At 43.1% G+C, this 21,824-nt stretch overlaps 1 protein-coding gene across 5 annotated transcripts in view; it reads right to left on the reverse strand.

Moving 5' to 3' along the window:
* Window positions 1-21,824, reverse strand: part of LOC126485117 (oxysterol-binding protein-related protein 9) — a 520,094-nt gene that overhangs the window by 272,989 nt on the left and 225,281 nt on the right. The window lies entirely within an intron of this gene.

Raw genomic sequence — 21,824 nt, forward strand, 5'->3', positions numbered from 1 at the left:
AGTAACAACCAACCAGCAAAATTTGTATACAGGCTGACCACTCAAGTTTTCTTGGCATAAGAGATTAATGGTGTACTTCCAGATGTTCTGCCAAGTTGTTGTTTCCATTTCATGCAAAATATTTTGACGACCAACCCAGCCATCTTCTTCAGAGCAGTGAGATTTCTATTACATGTACTTGCAGCCTGGACCAATCAGAAAACACCTAACAACAAAACTCGTAGCACCTGAAGAAGATAGCTGGATCAGTTGTCGAAATATTGCACATAAAATGGAAAAAATAACTTAACAGAACCATTAATGTATAAGGGTGTGACAAAATTAGTAATGAAAACTGACATGGTGAAAGTATACGATAATAAAAGCAAAAATTTTCAAGTAAACATGGGACCGCAAACTAGCCATTTACAAGGTAATTGTGAATGTGTGCTTACAAGCCACCACTGACTTCACGGTTCAACACTGTTTTAGTTAGTTCAAATATTTTGACATGTGAACATATTGATTAAATCCTCATCTGATTGGACTCAAAATTCACAAAACTATGGAATTCTGATCTTCACGGCCATTTTTTTGTTGAAAGTTCTCCTCGACATTGTTTATCGTACATTACAAAAAGCAATTTTACTGAGATACTTCCCAACACTTCAATAAACTTCTGAATTCTCTTGACTTTACCTATTTATATGTATTTAGTGGTGAAAGTCTTCAGAAGTCAAAACACCTAAGGTCAACGATTTCTCAATAACAACTGTTGTGTGGACTGCCAACTCTACACACTGAAAGGAAAAACAGAAAGTAAATATATTCAGATTCTATTTTGAAAGATTCTGCTGAATCAAAGACTAGAGCTATGTCAATATAATGTTTTTATCCCAAGGAAAAATTTAATACATGTAACGAAGAATTGTAAATATTACAAACAACTTTATGAATAGCATAGTTCTCTTTCTTGTAACACACAAATTTGCGTTTAACACATTTTTGGTAAGTTGCTTTCTTGTCTGTCTGATCCACCTAGCACCCACAGACATGTGGGTGGGGATGGCCATGAAAAGTGTTGGTAACATCTGATATCTCAGATGTTCTGTAGAACTGACGTGTTGTGCACTTAGTATCAGAATGCATTCCAGGCGGCATGCGTGAAACTTCTGACCATTCCTAGATGGCACTGCTACATTTGTAATGCTAGTATCACCTCTGCAGCACTTGCCTTGCAGCACTGCAGTCATGCCCACCTTGCAGGCCAATCAGCGCTCACTGTTAAAGCTAGTCGTGTCATGGCTTTGCCTTCAGTTGTGTATTCACAGCGCTCTCGTATATTCCTCATTATCATTACTTTGGTCTCTGGTTTCGCTATGCAATCTTGTCGCTCTTGGATTACTCATTTGAACTTTCCATTTCCATCTTCCCCTTGTTGTTGTCCTCTATTCACACTTGGCTAACAGCTATTGATGGCCCCCGTCCAGTAGGCCAGCCTCTGTTGGTTCTTTGAATCACTCCCAATCTTTGTTATATTCCGGTCACAATAGTTTGCAAAATTAAAATAACAATATTAAAAGCGAACAGTGCATTAATGACAATTTCTATGGTAGTCAAGGTAAAAGCCAACTAACATAAGCATCACTGGGAGAAGGAAAAGTAAAAATGACAAAAGAAGCTTCGGAAGTCATCAGAAGCAAGTAAGTCTGCCAAAGTGAGCTAAAGAAGTTTCCAAAAAGCAGAACGAAGTCAAAAGCGCAAATGCCAAGTAATGAATGGCTCAAGTGATGTCAATCAAGACAATGGACACACAGTCCTCTTAACTCGCCAATTATGTGCCAAGCAAATTAAACAGCTGAAGAGCATATTTCTTGCCTTGTAAGTGACACACTTAATCATGCTCAAATGAGAGTGATTGAGAACACTGGAGTGCATATATCTCAACTAGGATCAGATTTATTGAGGCAATCTGAATTAAGAGCTAGAGAGAAAAGTCAGGAATATGAAGCAAGGCTATGCCAATGTGAGGCCTAAGCTCAGCAGGTAGCTAATGAGGCAGTTGTCCACTCAGCCAAAAACACTTTCTGTGACAAGTGCTTTGATATCTGCCAGAAAATTTCCTACTCACAATATTAGAAAGCAGAAAATAATTTTTCAAGTACAAATAAGTCTTTAATAGAATACATTTGAAATCAAACAAAAATATAAAGTAATTTATCCTATCCCCTTACAAACTCCTAACCTTATAGTTCTAAACATTGGTGATGTGAATTTTTAATCACTTCGAAAATACTTGTAAGGCTTATAATGAAAAATGTGGAGTGTATGCGACAGGTAATACGAGGTGAGCAATTCAAGCATCAGCAACATACTGCATGCACCCTTCATTTTTCGTTCTAAATCTTACAAGTGTTCTCGTAACTACTAAGAAGTCATTATCACAAATCTTAGAACTATCTGTATCGGGCTAGAAGAAATTATTTGTACTTTGTAGAGTGATTAGAAAACTTATCACATTAAAAATCTATATTTATTTAAATAATTGTTTTACTTCCCAGTTGCTTATACAAAAATTTTGACAATGTTTTTTCAGTTTTCAACTACATAGAAGCACCGAAGAAACTGGTATACGCATGCATATTCAAATACAGAGATATGTAAATGGGCTGAATACGGTTCTCCAGTCGGCAATGCCTATATAAGACTACAAGTGTCTGGTGCAGTTGTTAGATCAGTTACTGCTGCTACAATACAGGTTATCAAGATTTAAGTGAGTTTGGATGTGGTGTTAATAGTCGACGCATGAGCGATGGGACACAGTATTTCTGAGGTAGCGATGAAGTGGGATTTTCCCATACGACTATTTCACAAGTGTACCGTGAATATCAGGAATCCGGCAAAACATCAAATCTCCGACACTGCTGCAGCCGGAGAAAGATCCTGCAAGAACAGGACCAACGACGACTGAAGAGAATTGTTCAACGTGATAGAAGTGCAACCCTTCGGCAAACTGCTGCAGATTTCAATGCTGGGCCATCAACAATGGTCAGCGTGCAAAGCATTCAATGAAACTTCATCGATATAAGCTTTTGGAGCCAAAGGTCAACTCATATAGCCGTGACGACTGCACAACACAAAGCTCTACACTTCACCTGGGCCCATCAACACCGACATGTTGCCTGGTCAGACGAGTCTCTTTTCAAATTGTATTGAGCAGATGGATGTGTATGGTTATGGAGATAACCTCATGAATACATGGACCCTGCATGTCAGCAGGGGATTGTTCAAGTTGATGGAGGCTCTGTAATGGTGTGGGGCACGTGCAGCTGCAGTGATATGGGACCCCTGATACATCTAAATACGACTCTGAAAGGTGACACATACGTAAGCATCCTGTCTGATCACCTGCATCCATTCACATTCAAAGTGTGTTCCAACGGACTTGGGCAGTTCTAGCAGGACAGTGTGACACCCCACATGTCCAGAATTGCTACAAAGTGGCTCCAGGAACACTCTTCTGAGTTTAAACACTTCCACTGGCCACAAAACTCTCCAGACATGAACATTATTGAGCGAATCAGGGATGCCTTGTGATGTGCTGTTCAGAAGAGGTCCCGCCTCCTTGGACTCTTGCGGATTTAGGGACAGCCCTGCAGGATTCATGGTGTCAATTCCCTCCAGCACTAGTTCAGACATTAGTCAAGTCCATGGCATGTCATGTCGTGATACTTCTGCATGCTGATGGGGGCCTTACACAATATTAGGCAGGTGTATTGTCATGGCAAAGTTTCTAAAATTTAGTTACTTCCAGCTGAATTTTCTTCATACGCAATGTACACGGTTAAACAGTCTTATGTTCAACAGATCAATTTAACATAAGATGATGGTTTGTATTTCTGTCTAACTTTCCCTGATGAAAAGGGAAAATTTGTAAATTACAGAATTAAGAAGTGCCATTATTAAAATAAAAAAAGTGTTACATTTTCACTGTTTCCACTCAGTTTAATAGAAAACACATTTTTCCTGAAATCAGAATACAATACAATACAATAGGCATACTTCTTTGTGCTTTCACTAAAAGCTTTTAAAGCTTCATGAATTATGTAAAACCAAAATGAATTTTTATTTCTTTTAATATTTAGCACTTGAGTAAGATTCAAAGTCATGTTTGTGTAGTGCTTATTTTAAAATAAAGAACAACCCATTTCCACAATCGCTAGCTTTAGATTTATTTTTAAAGGTCGTATCAAAAGCCCTAAGGAACGCAATTAATTTTCGGGACAGGGATTGCCAAATGATATTTCCCTTGTGTAGAAAAATGTTACAAACTGGCCCTGATAAGATGGCACTTACACCAGTTGTGCAAATCTGTTTATAGATGATAGACACAAAGGGTTTACTGCTCTCTTTCCTTTACTCCCAATCCTCCACTTTCCCCCTATTCTCTCACCCCTCCCCAATATTTCTCCTGGTGGTGATATTATTTTTGGTGGTCTCAAAGTTCCATCACGTTCCATTTTTCTCGTATTTTACTTTCTGGCAGTAAACTACTTCATGTGTTTGTAACAGCTTACTACTGGGAAAATTAACCCATTATATAGAACACTGTTTATAACACGTAAAATACTGATTATCTCAATATTTTTAAAAACCTTATCTCAATATTTTTAAAAGCTGAAATCATTTGACACACAAAAAATTTTGGTTAATGCCTTCAGCATAAGGAAAGTCATTATAGATGACTTATCAGCTACTTGACAAAAGTATGAAGGGTAAACCAGCCATAGCCTTGTTGAAGGAACCATAGTAGCACTCAAGATTAATGGCACTGTAGCAGATACTTGTCTAGATGATGACAATATGACTTAATCCCAAATCATGTAACATCAACACAAAATCTTTCCCAATTACATCATTATATCAAATGACATTTAATTATGAAACAAATCCCTGGGTGGAAACAATAACTACACACATGCAAAAGTAACACTTAGTGCGATATAACCACATTTAAAGTTAAGAATATTACACTCAGACTGCATCATTTGCTCTTCTGCTAGCACTAGCCCGAAGCTCAAAAACTACCTATTACTCATCTACATACAGTTTCCTATCTTCACTTTCTGTCTGACATGCAAGAATAATATGTATGTACCCTTCTGACAATCTCTTTTACCAATGTGCCTTTTCTCATTGTCTCATCTTCTGTTATTCCTGGCTTATCAATGTTCAACTCTGGAGCTTTTGATTCCTCAGGTTATCAAACCTGTTCTATTATTGGCATTTCATTTTTCAGTTTTTTGTTGTTCAGTTAAGATGTGAATCCAAATGACCAACATTTTAGGTGACCGTCTATCTGATCTGTCATCCCCTTCCCTTCAATCTTAAATTCATTAACCACCACCACCACCACCACCACCACCACCACCACCACCAACAACAACAACAACAACAACAACAAGGGTTGATTCCAGGAACTAATGGTGCTGTCAGATTTTGTCCACCTTTTCATCAGGCTTTTTTTGTATTAACTCAGTCTTACATCACTGTCTGACAGGAGAATTACATACTTAAATAGGTAATGTAACTGCTTCATTTATTTTTTCATGTTAATCTGTTTTCAGTCTAAAATATCATTGTCAGACGGTAACTGACCAACATTTTTCAGTAGTGAGCTGTACAAAATGTCATTTGTTATCTGACAGGAGTGATATTTTAAAACCATAATGTAAAATGTTAGGGATTTTAAATTGGAAAAGAACCAAATGTAAGAGGGATAGTCACTGTTTTATTTACCGCCTCAAAAAAATGGGTGAGAGAGCCTACAGTTTGGCTGTCTGGGAAATGTCTCGGCTAAAAATATCGTCTTCACCCTGTAAATGCCTGCCATGCAATGGTTTCCTTATAAAAGGAAAGTGGAAAAGTCACTTGGTGTCATGACATGAGAATTCAGCAGAGGGCATAGTACGAGGGTCACTCCAAAAGAAATGCACAATATTTCTGTAAAAATACAATTTTCACTCTGCATGGTTTACAGTGTGTAGATACATCCTTCCTGCTTATTTTCAAACTTAGTTCAACCTGTTCCCGTAAGTGGCGCCATCACAGCATGTCTTCAAGATGGCTGCTACACTTTACGTTCGTCAGAAGCAATGTGCTGCCATAGAATTCCTGTGCTGTGAAAACGTGACAGTGGGAAACATCCACAAGAGGTTGAAAAAGGTGTATAGAGATGCTGCTGTCGACCGCAGTACAGTTAGTCGGTGGGCAAGCAGGTTATGTGATGAAAGCGGGCACGGCAATATTGAGGACTGTCGTCGCGGTGGCAGGCCCCGTACTGCACACACTCCAGACAATGTCCAGAGAGTTAACGAATAAGTGACTGCTGACAGATGCATCACAGTGAACGAACTGTCACACTACGTTGGGATAGGGGAAGGAAGTGTTTGCAGAATACTGAAAGTGCCAGGTGGAATCCCAGGATGTTGACAGTGGCTCACAAAGAAACAAGAAACACGGTGTGCAGCGAACTTTTGGAACAGTATGAGAATGGTGGAGATGAATTTCTTGGAAGAATTGTGACAGGTGACGAAACATGGCTCCATCATTTTTCACCAAAGACGAAGAGGCAATCAATGGAGTGGCATCATGCAAATTCACCCAAGAATAAAAATTCAAAACCACACCTTCTGCTGGAAAAGTTATAGCTGCGGTGTTTTTCGATTCCGAAGGACTCTTACTTGTGGACATCATGCCAAGTGGAACCACCATAAATTCTGATGCATATGTGACAACACTGAAGAAACTTCAAGCTCGACTGAGTCATGTTCGACCACATCGGAAAAAGCAGGATGTTTTGCTTTTGCACGACAATGCACGGCCACATGTCAGTCAAAAAACCATGGAAGTGATCACAAAACTCAGATGGACAACACTGGAACACCTGCCGCCGTACAGTCCTGACCTGGCTCCATGTGACTATCATCTCTTCGGGAAACTGAAAGACTCTCTTCGTGGAACAAGGTTTGAAGATGATGGAGTCACGCTACCAAACAGTGGCTATATTGTTCCTAAAGGAAGTTTCTACGCACTGTAAAACTTTCAAACATGTAGAATAAATGATGAATTTAAAAAAAAATAGTGTGCATTTCTTTTGGAGTGACCCTCGTATTTGGCAGGCCAGAGAAGCAGTATGTGTGACTCCATCCTGTGGAAAATGATCCGGGACACTGTCTTGAAGCAAAAACAGATTCTAGGACAGCTTCACTTGACACTTCATCTTAAAAGCCTCCTGTAACTTCATCAGGTGATTTCAGTAGTACGCTCCTGTGACAATTTGCCCCTTACAAGCATAATATATTAGCATCACATCAATGTGGTCCTAAAAAGCACACATCACCACCTTCCCCAATGATGGTTGGGGTCTGAGCCTTTTTCAGCACTAGTGAATCCTTATGTTTCCACTGCTTGCTTTGCTCCTGTATCTTAGGGCAACAGGCTGTTTTTATGAAATACCGCGGTCCATTACTGATATTCGTACCAGTTAAAAATTATCATAATAATGGATATTTTTTAAGTAGTGTATAAGAAAGAGGCAGATACTGTGTGCCCCAGACTGTGTTTGTACAGTGGCCATATGCGCTGTAATAACAAGGGCACCTTAACCATCATGGTGCAATGCTGCTACACACTTAAAGAAGCTCAGCAATGTGATTAGGCAGCTAAAAAAGTCATCTTTACTGGCCCAAAAAAACTTCACTATTTCCCCTGCAACCTCCCTGATGGGATTTTTGAGTGAGTGTGAACAATCGCAGCACCCAACAAGTGAACACCTTTGTCGTCAAATGAAACAACAAATTTATTGTTTGTTGCCAGTCTCTGTTTATTTACATCAACAACATGTTTCGAAGGTATAAACCTACATCATCAGGTTGGTTTACATGAGTAAATATGACGTATGTGCATGGTGCTTTAGGACTTTGGGGTAACTTGTGGCACTTGTGGCATGATAGTAGGCTCCTTTCTCTATCATAACACATCACGTGTAATCCGTCATATTTTGTAAACAAAGATGGTGTCACGTTCAAAATGTCATTTAAGATGTTAGGAACTGACCAATGACTGATTTTTAGTTTTTTTGTTGCTGTCTCAATTGTGACCGGTCTGTTTTTGAGCACAAAGACCTCCACTTCTCTTGCAATTTCTGATTGATCACTTCATTCTTTGTCATTGAAACTTGGCTGGGTACACTGGAAGTGTGTGTGCCACCTGACCACTGTCATATGATGGTGCAGAGCTGCTACACACTTAACAAAGTTCAGCACGTTGCAGTATAACAGGGTGTTTTATCAAATACTGTGCCCCAACGATCAGCCTTTCCTTCCCATCCTGTACGGTAAGTCTCCCCTGACCCGCGGTTCTGGATGACTTTCCCAAAATATACCCCTTTTCCTAGATCTCTCCAGTCCTTTTCCTTCACCCTTCAACACTTATTCCTTCCCCTTCAACCCTTCTGCCTGAAGGAGCCACTGGCTCCGAAAGCTTGCCAATCACAGCAGTCTTATGTGTGTGTTCTGCTGCCGCTTGGTGAGTAGATTTTTTATGTATCCAACTATAATGTAACTCACATCACATGTGGTTAAGGACCATTATTAACTTTTAAATGCTTCTCCTAAACAAGAAAATGTATTGTACAGAAATCAGTTCACAAGGAAATGTATTTTACTAAATTCAGTGTGCTTTACAACAAACTGTTTTAAAAATATGCAAATCAGTTAACATCTACTGGTTGAGTACCTATCACACAGTTCATGCTACATTCTTATGCTACAAGCCCATTATCATGGCATGTGAACACATACACAAGGTCAATGCAAATTTAGCAAGTTTGGCATGAGGAACGTTGTTATAAATGATGAGTTCCAATTTCATTGTAGTTTTAGTTATTTTTGGTTCAATTCAATTCAATTCAATTTTTATTATCACATAACATGCCTTATACAATCAAAGATTGTGACATAGGTGACTTGTCAGTTTTTACACTATATATAACAATACTAAAAATACAATAAACTAATAATATTCATGGTGTAGCATCTTCAAAGAGGTATTTTAATTACAATTATAATGCATTGTTACCATTCATGAAATCTTCTACACTATAGTAACATTTATCTTTCAGATATTTTTCCAGGTCTCTTTTGGTGCCTTTTACATTTGGGTCATCCATATCTTTCCATATTTTATTTACAAATTTCATGCCCATATAGTATGTGGTTTTTTCATATGATTTTAAACGGTGGGTAGGTAACATGTAGCTCGTTCTATGTCTTGTATCATATTGATGCAAGAAGAAGTTGCCCTCAAAAAGTTGTGTGTTTCTTTTCGTGAAAGTGAGAGTTTCATAGATGTATAAGCTTGGAATGCTCATTAGATCCAGTTTTACAAATAAAGGTTTGCAGTGTTGCTTTGGTTTTGCTCCCACCATTGCCCGGATGATTCTTTTTTGTAGTCTAAAAGCTGTAAGTAAATTTGTTTTTTCAGACCCCCCAGAAAATTATACTATACCTAATGACTGAAACAAAATATGCATTATATACAGTTTTTCTTGCAGCTAAATCAGTAATACTATACAAGATATTCATAATATATACAAGGCTATTCAGTCGACCCAGTATGTTGTCCATATGGCGACTCCATAACAAGTTTTTATTGACTAACATGCCAAGGAATTTGACACAGTCTGCAGTCTCTAATTTTTTGTCCATATACCTTATTCCACTTATAGACTGTGCAGATTGTTTTGTGGTAAAATGAATAATTTCTGTTTTTGTAAAGTTTAATGTCAAGTTATTGTTTTTGACCCATGCCTCCACTTCCCCAAGTGTTTGTTCAATATGACGAATTAGGTCTACCTCATTTTTACAATAGACTACAGCTGTTGAGTCATCTGCATAGAGGATAGTATCAGACTGGACCTGACATGGCATATCATTAATATAATATAGAAAAAGCTATCTCAGATCTAAGTATAGTTTTGCAGAAACAATTACACTTCCCTGTAATTGTTTCTGGAATTCTGGAAAATTTCAAACACAGAGACTGCCTTTGCAATTGCAACGAACACAGCACAAAAAACGAAATTCTAAATAAATATGAAGAACTACATGTGAATGCAACAGAAGTTGAAAGTGTGCTATTAATGGAGGACAAAAATCTAACTACGAAAAACCAGGAAACTTGTGAAAAAAGCAATGATTCAATGACGAAGCTGTGAAAATGATAAAACTAAGTGCATATTGTGGAAATTTTAAAACATTTCAAGAATTTGGTGATAATGATTGTATGTAACTGTACTTAATGTTGGACTTAAATATGTTGGTGCTGTTATTGCAGACAAGTGTTCTTATATGTGTGTTGCTTCTTTCAGCTTAAGGGCTGACACTAGCTACGAAGCATTAAGGACACTTCACTGAATGTGTGCTGTGCATTTCCATTTCTATTTCCAGTGTAGAAAGGTCATTCAGCACAATGAATAGGGGTGATAACAAAATTAGGAAATGGAATGGGTGAGGATATGCTTCCACCTTGTGTGAAGGTGTCAACAGAAGGAGAGAGGGTGCCTCCACAGAAATTTACCTTGATGACAGCAACCACAAATATGCTGTAAAAAAGCTGTGCCACATTAATTTGCGGCAAATACAAATTATTGCACAGAGTAATATTATTTTATTGATTCTCAAGATTTATTCTTTAAGATAATTAATTAATTTGGCTATACTTACATAGTACTTACACGTAATTTACTTACATACGAGAGATTAAGAGAGATTTTTTAAATATCGGTACCATTGCTATTTTCTTAGTAGAGTATCAACAAAATTTGAAGCCTGTAACATTCCCTGGAAATCTAAAAATAAAAAATAAAAAACTAAATATACCCAATCGGAGAAAAGTGGCTGTATTCATCACTGGTGGAGTGGGCAGAGGGATAGAGAGGTGGGATATGCAAGGAGCGTGTATGAGGTTGGATAGCTAGCAGCCAGGTAGGAGATGGCTGGCTTGCTGGCTAGGAATGTGGTGGTGGTGGTGGTGGTAGTGGTGGTGGTGGTGGTGGTGGTGGTGATTAGCAGTGCACAATGAAGGTAACATGGAGAGGTAGATTGGTATGGGGTGATGTGACAGAGGAAGAGGAACAGGAACAGGAAAAGGGAGCTATTGGGTGGAGGGTGTGGGGACAATCGGTTATTTGATTCTGAGAGTAAAGGCTATGTTGTGAGGGTAACTCCCATCTGTGTAGCTCAGAAGACTAGTGATGGAAGGAAGCCAGATGGCCTGTGTCATTCGACAGCCACTAAAATTGAGCATGTTGTGCTCAGCTGCATGATGTGCCACCGGATGGTCTATTTTATTCTTGGCCTCAGTTCTGTGGCGTCCATTCATTCTGTATGATACCCAGTTGTACATCTACTTCTACATATGTACTCCACAAGCCACCATACAGTGCATGGTGAAGAGTATACTGCACTACTACTAGTAATTTCCCTTTCCTGTTCCACTCACAAACAGAGCAAGGGAAAAATTACTATATATATGCCTCCATATGAGCTCTAATCTCTATTTTGCTCATGGGCCTTAGGCAAAATGTTTGTTGGTGACAGCATGATCATCATTTTACAGTTGGCTTTAAGTGTCGGTTCTATAAATTTTCTCAGTAGTGTTCCTCAAAAAGAATATTGCCTCCCCTCCAGGGATCTCCATTCCAGTTTATGAAACATCTCTATAATACTCCCATGTTGCTCGAATGTAATGGTAAAAAATCTAGCAGCACACCTATGAATTGCTTCGATGTCTTCCTTTAATCCAACTTGGTGCGATCCCAAACAATTGAGCAATACTCAAGAATGGGTCGTACTAGTGTTCTATGTGCAGTCTCCTTTACCGAAGAACCACATTTACCTAAAATGCTCCCAATAAACCTAAATGGACTATTCGTATTCCCTTTACAATCCTTACATGCTCATTTCACTTCAAAACACCTTGCAAAGTTATACCTAAACATTTAATCGACATGACCTTGTCAAGCAGCACATAACATTACAGGCCTGTTTTTTTCTATTCATATGCATCAACTTACATTATTCTACATTTAAAGCTAGCTGCCATTCATCACATCAAACAGAAATTTTGTCCAAGTCATCTCGTATCCTCATATAGTCACTCAATGGCGACACTTTCCCACACACTACAGCATCATAATCAAACATCTACAGACTGATGCTCATCCTGTCTGTCAGGTCATTTATGTACACACATAATAATAGCGTGTCCTGTCACACTTCTCTGGGGCACTTCTAACAACACCACTGTCTCCAATGAACACTCACCATCGAGGACAACGTTCTGGGTCCCTTTACTCAAGAAGTCTTCAAAAACCACTCACACATGTGGCAACCTATTCCATACACTTGTACCTTTGTTAACAGTCATACCGACACTAAAAGCTATGCAGAAATGGTAGCAGAGGTGGTGTATAACAAACTTGTTTTTGCAGGTTTCCCGGCCTCTGATGGGGTAAGATAAACATCTTTGTCAGGAATGGTGCAGGAAGTGCTGGGTGGGTGGATTGGGCTGGTCCTGCATCTGAGATTTCCACACAGATACAATCCTTGTGGTAAATGGTGGGAGAGAAAGTGGCTAGGGATGGACTAGGATATTGTGTAAATTGGATGAGCAACAGAACAACACTTTTAGATGGGGGAGGGGGTTCTTGGATAGGATGTTCCTCATTTTAGGGCATGATGGTAGGTAATCAAGTCCCTGGGAAAGGGCTTGGTTGCTGTTCCAGTCCAGGGTGATACTGGGCGACAATAGGTTGCTCCTTTGGTAGCTGATGCTTGTGGCTGGTGGGAGAATATAGCATTAGAAATCTGTTTACAAACTAGGTTTTGAAGCAGGGGCGGAAGGGGAGGGGATTGTACCTGTCACGTGAAGGCCCTCGTGAAACCTTCGGCATATAGGGCACAGGAGTTCTTGTCACTGTACATACTTTGTCCCAGGTGGCCAGGCTGCATGGGAGGGATTTTTGGGAGTGAAGGGGATGACAGCCACTGAAATGCAGCTACTTTTAGTGTTTAGTGGGTTTAATATGGACAGAGGTGTGGATGGAGCCATCAGGTAGGTGGAAGTAAATATTCAGGAAGGGATATGTTGGATTTAGGAGTACCAGGTGAAACGGATGAAAGAGAAGGCATTGAGGTTGTGAAGGAATGAGGATTGGGTGTCTTGGCCTTGAGTCCAGACCAGTAAGATATCATTAATGAATGTGAACCAGACGAACGGTTTGGAGTTTTGGGCAACTAGGAAGGTTTTCTGTAGATCACTCATAAAAATGTTAGTGTAGGAAAGTGTCCAACAGGTGCCCACTGCTGTGTCATCGATTTGTTTATATATTTTCCCCTCAGAGGAGGAGGAGGAGGAGGAGGAGGAGGAGGAGGAGTGCGTCAGGATATCATTGATAAGGTGTTATGAACAATGAGGTAGCAGGTTTGGAGTCTGAAGGACACTGACAGAGGCAGTGTTCGAGAGTGGCACGGTCACAGGCATAAGGGATGTTTGTGTACATGGATGTAGCATCAACAATAATGAGTACGCATCCTGGAGATAAAAGGTTGGGGATGGTGGAGAGCCGGTGAAGAAAGTGGTTAGCAGTGGCTAGCATATGATGTGAGAGACTAGGTTTCGTGCAATTTGCTACAGGTTTTTGGCAGGAAGAGCAGAAATTCTTTCATCAGGTGCACAATAACCAGCTACACTGAGGCACCCAGGATTGTTAAGTTTATGGATTTTGGGAAGCCTGCAGGTGACGGAAGTGTGGAGTATTGTTCAGGTGAGGAGGGAGAAGTACTTAGGTGAGCCCATCAAGTTCAGAAGGAATCAGATGTTACATTGGACTTCTTGGATAGGACCACTATGGATAAACTCTTAGATGCAGCAGTCATACAGTTGGCAAAAGCCAGCTATCAGGTAGTCACTGCAGTTCATCGCGAAAGTGGCAGAGCCAGATTAGGACAGGATCCATTTTGAGGTTGTGTTTGACTGTCCCCATCGTCTAAAAATGGTTCAAATGGCTCTGAGCACTATGGGACTCAACTGCTGTGGTCATAAGTCCCCTAGAACTTAGAACTACTTAAACCTAACTAACCTAAGGACATCACATACATCTACGCCCGAAGCAGGATTCGAACCTGCGACCTTAGCAGTCGTGCGGTTCCAGACTGTAGCGCCTTTAACCGCTCGGTCACTCCGGCCGGCCTCCATGGTCTAGGGGTAGTGTCTTTGATTAGTAATCGAAACTTCCTCGGTCCCAGATTCGAATCTCGCCACCACTTCAATTCTGATTAATAATGAGCATTGGTGGCCAAAGACTTCCAGCATAAGAAGTCACCCTCATTCTGCCAACGGCTTTGTCAAAGAAGGCAGAGGAATGTACAGAGGTCCAGGACACTCTCTTGTCCAAGGGGTGGGAAATTGCCCCTAAATGCGGAAGAATCAGCAATGTTAAATGGCATGAGGATGCAGAAGGCAATGGAAACCACTGCATTAAAAACTGTAACATGTATCCGCAGGACATGTGGCCTGTAACTGAAAAAGTGTCATCATCTCTCCATTGGCAAAAGATTCCATAGTAGCAGATTACAGTGGCTCGCCGACCACGAAAATAAAAAGGAAAAGCCTGCCACCCTTCAACACATTAAAACTTCCACCCTAAAAGCACTAGGGTGGAGGACACAGAGGGACAAAGGACATGCGCTAAAACTAAGATCGAATGATAAAATCCACCCTCATGGATGAAATGTCAAACCAAATCAGCCGATGAGGTGTTTTCTGCTAAAATCAATGATAACGAGTCCTGCAACCGAGGATGAAGTCGCAGGGCAGCCAAAGAAGGACAGAGCAGAAGAATATGGACCACTGTCAACTGGACACTGTACCGACACTCAGGCGGGTCTTCGCGGGACAGGAGGTAGCTGTGGGTCGCCCAGGCATGGCCAATGCGGAACCAGCAGAGAACCACAGAGTTCCTGCAACAGGCCCTCATTGAGGATTTCGACACATTCGTGGTCCCCTTAATGGCTCGCAGTTTGTTGTGCATACTGAGATTTTGCCATTCCATCTCCCAAAGCTGAAAATCCTTGCAGCGTAATAATGAACACATGTCAGTTGCGGGGATGCCCATCTCCAGAAGTGGTTTCCGTGCAGCCTGTTTGGCCAGCCTATCAGCAAGTTCATTACCTGGGATTCCTACATGACCAGGGGTCCAGATGAACATCACTGAATGACTGGACCATTCCAGAGCAAAGGAGGACTCCTGGATGGACACTACCAAAGGATGACGAGGGTAGCACTGGTCAATAGTTTTCAGGCTACTCAAGGAGCCAGTACATAAAAGGAAAGACTCCTCAGGGTATGAACAGAGATACTGAAGTGCACGAGAAATGGTCACCAGCTCTGCAGTGAATACACTGCATACGTCGGGTAAGGAATGCTGTTCAATATGGCCGCCATGAATGTAGGCAAAGCCAATGTGACCAGCTGCCATTGAGCTGTGGGTGTAAACCACTTCAGAGCCCCGGAACACGTCAAGAATCAAGAGGAAGTGACGGCGGAGAGACGCAGGGTGAACAGAGTCCTTAGAGCCACGTGAAAGGACCAGACGAAGCTGCGGCCGAGGTGTAGACCATGGAGGTGTATGTGGACAGACCACAAGTAGAGATGGTGAAGGGAAGGACTCCAGTTTGGAGAGAAGGGACTGCACGTGAACTGCGATCATTAGCCCTGACCTGGGCCGCCGATGCAGGAGATGGACTGGCGACCCCCCAGGCTCCACCAGTATGCTGATCACCGGACTCGTCCTAAAAGTTCCTGTCGCTAGTCAAACCCCACAGTTGCGCAAAGGGTCGGGTAAATGCAACACTGAGGGTGCTGCTGAACCATAAACCACACTGCCATAGTCAATTCGGGATTGGACAAGGGCTCTGTAGAGCCGCAGAAGCTTACAGAGATCTGCACCCCAATTTGTGTTGCTAAGGCAACGGAGGGCATTGAGGTGCTGCCAGCACTTTTGATTAAGCTGATGAAGATGAGGAAGCGAAGTCAATTGAGCATCGAAAACCAATCCTAAGAATCGATATGTCTCCACTACAGTGAGTGGATTGTCACGAAGATATAGTTCTGGGTCCAGATGAACGGTAGGACAGCGACAGAAGTGCATGACACACGACTTTGAGGCTGAAAACTGGAAGCTGTGGGCTAGAGCCCATGACTGTGCCTTGTGAATGGCTCCCTGTAGGTGACGCTCAGCAACACCAGTACTGGAGCAGCAGTACAATATGCAAAAGTCGTCTGCATACAGAGAAGGTGAGAGAGGGTCTGACAGCTGCTGCTAGACCGTTAATGGCCACTAAAAATAGAGACACACTCAATACAGAGCCCTGTGGAACGCCATTTTCCTGAATATGGGGTGAACTATGGGAGGCACCGACACAGAAAGTACGGAGTGACAGGTAGTTTCGGATAGAAATTGGGAGCAGGCCCCCGAGACCCCACTCATACAATGTGGCAAGGATATGATGTTGCCAGGTCATGTCATATTCTTTATGTGAGTCCAAAAAGATGGCAATCAGATGTTACTGTCTGTAAAAGGCTGTTTGGATGGCAGACCTGAGGGACACATGATTATCAGTGGTAGAGCGACCCTGGCGGAAGCCGCCCTGACATGGAGCCAGTAGGCCACGTGACTCCAGGACCCAACCCAACCGCCGACATACCATACATTCCAGCAGCTTACAAAGAATGTTGGCGAGGCTGATGGGCTGATAGCTATCCACATCATGTAGATTTTTACCGGGTTTGAGCACCAGAATGATGGTGCTCTCCCGCCATTGTGATGGAAAGACACCATCGCACCAGATCCGGTTGAAGATGATGAGGAGATGTTGCTTGTAGTCACAGATCAGAGATTTTTAATCATCTCGCTGTGGATCCAATCAGGTCCAGGAGCTGTGTCGGGGCAATGTGCAAGGGCACTGAGGAGCTCCCACTCTGTAAATGGGGCGTTATAGGATTCACTGTGGCGTGTAGTGAAAGAGGATGTTCCCTTCCAGCCGCCATTTTAGAGTGCGAAAGGTTGGGGGGGTAATTCCCCGATGCAGATGTTCGAGCAAAGTGTTCGGCAATAGCATTTGTGTCGGTAGATAACACGTCATTTATGGTAACACTGGGAGCACCTGTTGGGGTCTGGTACCCAAAAAGACATTTGATCTTTGCCCAGAATTGGGAAGGTGATGTAAGGCACCCAATAGTCGAGACATATCTCTCCCAACACTCCTGTTTCCGTCGTTTGATAAGTTGGTGAACGTGGTCATGGGCACCGAGCCGTTTAAAGGCTATGAGGTGCTCCAGGGAAGGGTGCCGCTTATACCATTGTAGATTTTGATGACGTTCCTTAATTGCTTCAGCGACTTCCGGTGAACACTAAGGGACTGCTTTACACCTTGGGCACCCTAAAGAGCGAGGGATCATGTTTTCTGCCGCAGAAACAACTGTTGTAGTCACCTGCTCAACCATCACAGCAATGTTACTGTGTGGGGGAAAATCAGTGGTGACAGCAGAGGTGAAAGTTTCCCAGTATGCATTGTTTAAATCCCATCTAGGCAGACATCTGTGGCCATGGTGTCGGGGCAGTGACAGGAAGATGGGGAAGAGGTCACTACCACACAGGTCGTCATGTGCTCTCCAGTAGATAGATGGGAGAAGTCCTGGGCTGCAAATTGATGAATCAATGGCTGAGTAACTAACATGAGCCACACTGAAATGTGTTGCGGCCCCAGTATTTATGAGGAAGAGGCCGAACTGAGACAGTAAAGTTTCGTCATCCTTGCCTCAGCCAGTAAGCACAGTGCCACCCCAAAGGGGTTACGGGCGTTAAAATCTCCCAAAAGTAGGAAAGGTTTAGGGAGATGATCAATCAGTGCAATTAATACATTCAGAGGTACTGCACCATTTGGAGAAAGATATACATTGCACACAGTTATTCCCTGTGTCGTCCTTATTCTGACAGCCACAGCTTCAAGAGGAGTTTGAAGGGGCACAGGTTCACTACAGACTGAGTTTAGGACATAAATGCAAACTCCACCTGACACTCGATATAGTCGCTACGGTTCCTGTAATATTCCTTATAGCTGCGGAGGGCATGGGTCTGCATTGCCGGGAACCAGGTTTCCTGAAGGGCAATGCAGATTGCAGGTGTAAAGCTTAACAGTTGCTGTAGCTCAGCCAGGCGGTGTAAAAAAACCGCCACAATTCCACTGGAGGATGACATCATCATGAGATTGTAGGTAGCAGTGGTGTGGATGCCACTGCAATTTCCTTGGTCTAAGGGCTTTTCTTTTTGGATTTATCTCACTGCTCCTTGGGTTTCCCTGGCTGGGAGGACTTCACTGGCCCAGTCTCCGGGACTGAGGATGAGCGTGAACCCCTACAACCAGCTGCTTTTTGGCTCTTCAGCCACCGGTGGGTGTCGTGGGTGTCACCTTTCCCACTAGCAGAAACCTGAAACCTGGGAAGGGAGTGACCCAAGGGACCCCTGCCGCCGCCCCCCCCCCCCCCTTCCTAGCAAGAGAAGCCAAAGAAGACTTACGCTATTCCAGCTTAGAAGTGGGGACGGATGTCCCTAATGGTTGGGTGGTGTTGCTCCCAAAGTAGGTGGTGCAGGAGCAACAGGGAGGGAAATGCCCCCCACCACAGAGAGGGCAGGTGTAGTCTTCCGGCTCTGAGGGGTGAATGGGGTTGGCGGAGCTGATGGTGCCAGAACTGTTGTAGCGGCGGCGTAAGACAAAGTCATACACACAGGATGCAGACATTCAAATTTTCACTTAGCCTCAGTGTAGGTCAGTCGGTCCAGGGTCTTGTACTCCATGATTTTCCTTTCTTTCTGGAGAATCCTGCAGTCTGGCGAGCAAGGCCAATGGTGCTCTCCCCAGTTGACACAGATGGGAGGCGGGGCACATGGAGTATTAGGAAGTGATGGGTGTCGACAATGTTGATGTGTGATGCTGGAAGTACAGCTGGAAGACAATAGCCGAACTTCCAGCATTTAAAGCACCACATTGGGGGAGGGATATAGGGCTTTACATCACACCAGTAGACGATCACCTTCACCTTATCGGGCAATATATCACCCTCGGAGGCCAAGATGAAGGCACCAGTGGGAAACTGACTATCCCTCAGACCCCGGTGGACACGCCGGCGAAATGTACACCTCACCACTCTAAATTGGCGCGCAGCTCGTCGTCGGACTGCAAGAGAAGGTCCCTGTGAAATATGATACCCTGGATCATATTTAAGCACTTACGGGGCGTGATGGTTACAGAAACATCATCCAGCTTGTCACAAGCGAGTGACGCCCGTGACTGGGCAGAGGATACTGTTTTGATCAAGACTGACCCAGATGTCATATTGAACGAGCCCTCCACCTCCCCAAACTTGTCCCCTAACTTCTCAACAAAATACTGAGGCGTCATCATCATAAAAGATTCCGCATCAGCTCTCGAACATACAAGGTACTAGGGTGAATAAGATCCGCTGCCATCCGTAGCCTGACATTCCTCCCATGGTGTGGCCAGGGAGGCAAACAATTTGGGGTCATACCTCTGTGCATTGAATTGAGCTCCTGAACGCTTAGAGACTGTTGGTGTTTCACCACCAACAAGAGAGGATGGACTATGCTTCATTGTGTGTCATCCGCCCTGATGCCACCCACTGCGACCTCCCCACAGGTGCCACCCAGCTGCAGCAAAGGCCGGCTGGCAGGATGGCCATTGCCGGGAGTCCCGATGCCCCAGGGGGATGGGCATCTACCCCTTGGCATATGTGGGGAGTTAACGGCGCAGGCATCAGCAGAACGATCCCTGTGTGATCAGGGGGGCTACAACCAACAGGGTACATGGCGGCCCCACCACAACAGACTGGCTACTGTGCTGGATATGAGGTGCAAAGAAGACCATGTTCATCGTCGATGTAGAAAGTGACACTGCATTGTGCATGGTGGAAAATGCACCCAGGAAGGTGTCCTTGCCCAGTACATGGAGAATGGGCGGGACTGCAATGCGACGAGGAGAAAGTGGGCTAAAGATCTCAATGAACCACGGACACAATGAACCACGGACACAATGAACCACGGACACAATGAACCACGGACACAATGAACCACGGACACAATGAACCACGGACACAATGAACCACGGACACAATGAACCACGGACACAATGAACCATGGACACAATGAACCACGGACACAATGAACTATGTAAGCCGCACTTCCCCCAATTGGCTTATTCTTTTGAAAAAAGGAGGTCAAACCCTAGAAGGGACCATCACATAGAGGCTGAAACATGTGAAACTCCTTTTAGTCACCTCTTACGAAAGGCATGAATACCTCGGGCCTATTCTTACCCCCAGACCCGCAGGGGGGAAATATTTGAGATGGGATGCTACATGCGAATGTTGAAAATTAAGTGGTCTGATAATGCAAGGAATGATGAGGTTCTGCGCTGAATCAGAGAGGAAAGAAATATGTGGAAAACACATAAGAAAAAGGGACAGGATGATAGGACATCTGTTAGGACATGAGGGAATGACTTCCATGGTACTAGAGGGAGCTGTAGAGGGCAAAAACTGTAGAGGAAGGCAGTGATTGGAATACATCCAGCAAATAATTGAGGACATAGTTTGCAAGTGCTACTCTGAGATGAAGAGGTAGACACAGGATAGAAATTCGTGGCGGGTCGCATCAAACCAACCAGAAGACTGATGACACCCCTCTCCCTCCCCCCACCCAAAAAAAAAAACTGTCGCTTTTTCTGCTGAAGGGTTAGTGTCATTAGGGAGGGAGCTTGGTAAGGACAGTGGGGCCAAGTCATAGGCAGGAAATTCACTGGAGGTTACCAGGTTGTTGTTATAGGTGGGATTTGGAGGGGGGGGGGGGGGGGGACACTTCAATGGTATTCTGTCATATGATCTGAGAGAGGCAAAATTCAAAGTTGAAATTAGGTTGGCTACAGTTCCACTCTACACCTACATCTACATAAATAATCCGCAAGTCACCATACAGTGGAGGCTGCCCTGTACCACTACTTGTCATTTCTCCTTGTGTTCCACTCACAAACAGAACGAGGGAGGAATGACTGTCTGTACGTCTCAGTATTGGCCCTAATTTCTTGTATGTTACTTTTGTGGTCCTTACGTGCAATGTATATTGGTGGTAGTAGAATCGTTGGCAGTCAGCTTCAAATGGCGGTTCTCTAAATTTTCTCAATAGTGTTGCCTTCCCTCCAGGGATTCCCATTTGAGCTCCCATAGCATCTCCATAACACTTACGTGTTGTTTGAACCTACTTGTTACAAATCTAGCCACCCGCCTCTGCATTGCTTCAATGTCTACCTTCAATCTGACCTGGTTCGGATCCCAAATACTCAAGCAGTACTCAATAATAGGTTGCACCAGGGACCTACATGCAGTCAGAGGAACTGGTGTCAAAGAAGCAGGCTCCTGGGTTTTTTTGGGTTCTGGTTCACTGATAATGCTTTCGTGATCATAACTTAGGACCAAGACACACTACCCTCAATACCTTCTCTCCCATCTGCTTCACCTGGCCCTCCTCATCTAACACGCCACCTACTGCACATTGACCACCCCTCTGATGGCTCCATCCACATCTCTGTCCATATTAAACCCACTAACCATCAACCAGTACCCACATTTCAACAGCTGCTATGCCTTCC

This window comes from Schistocerca serialis, chromosome 6, assembly GCF_023864345.2.
Source record: "Schistocerca serialis cubense isolate TAMUIC-IGC-003099 chromosome 6, iqSchSeri2.2, whole genome shotgun sequence".
NCBI classification, from domain to species: domain Eukaryota; kingdom Metazoa; phylum Arthropoda; class Insecta; order Orthoptera; family Acrididae; genus Schistocerca; species Schistocerca serialis.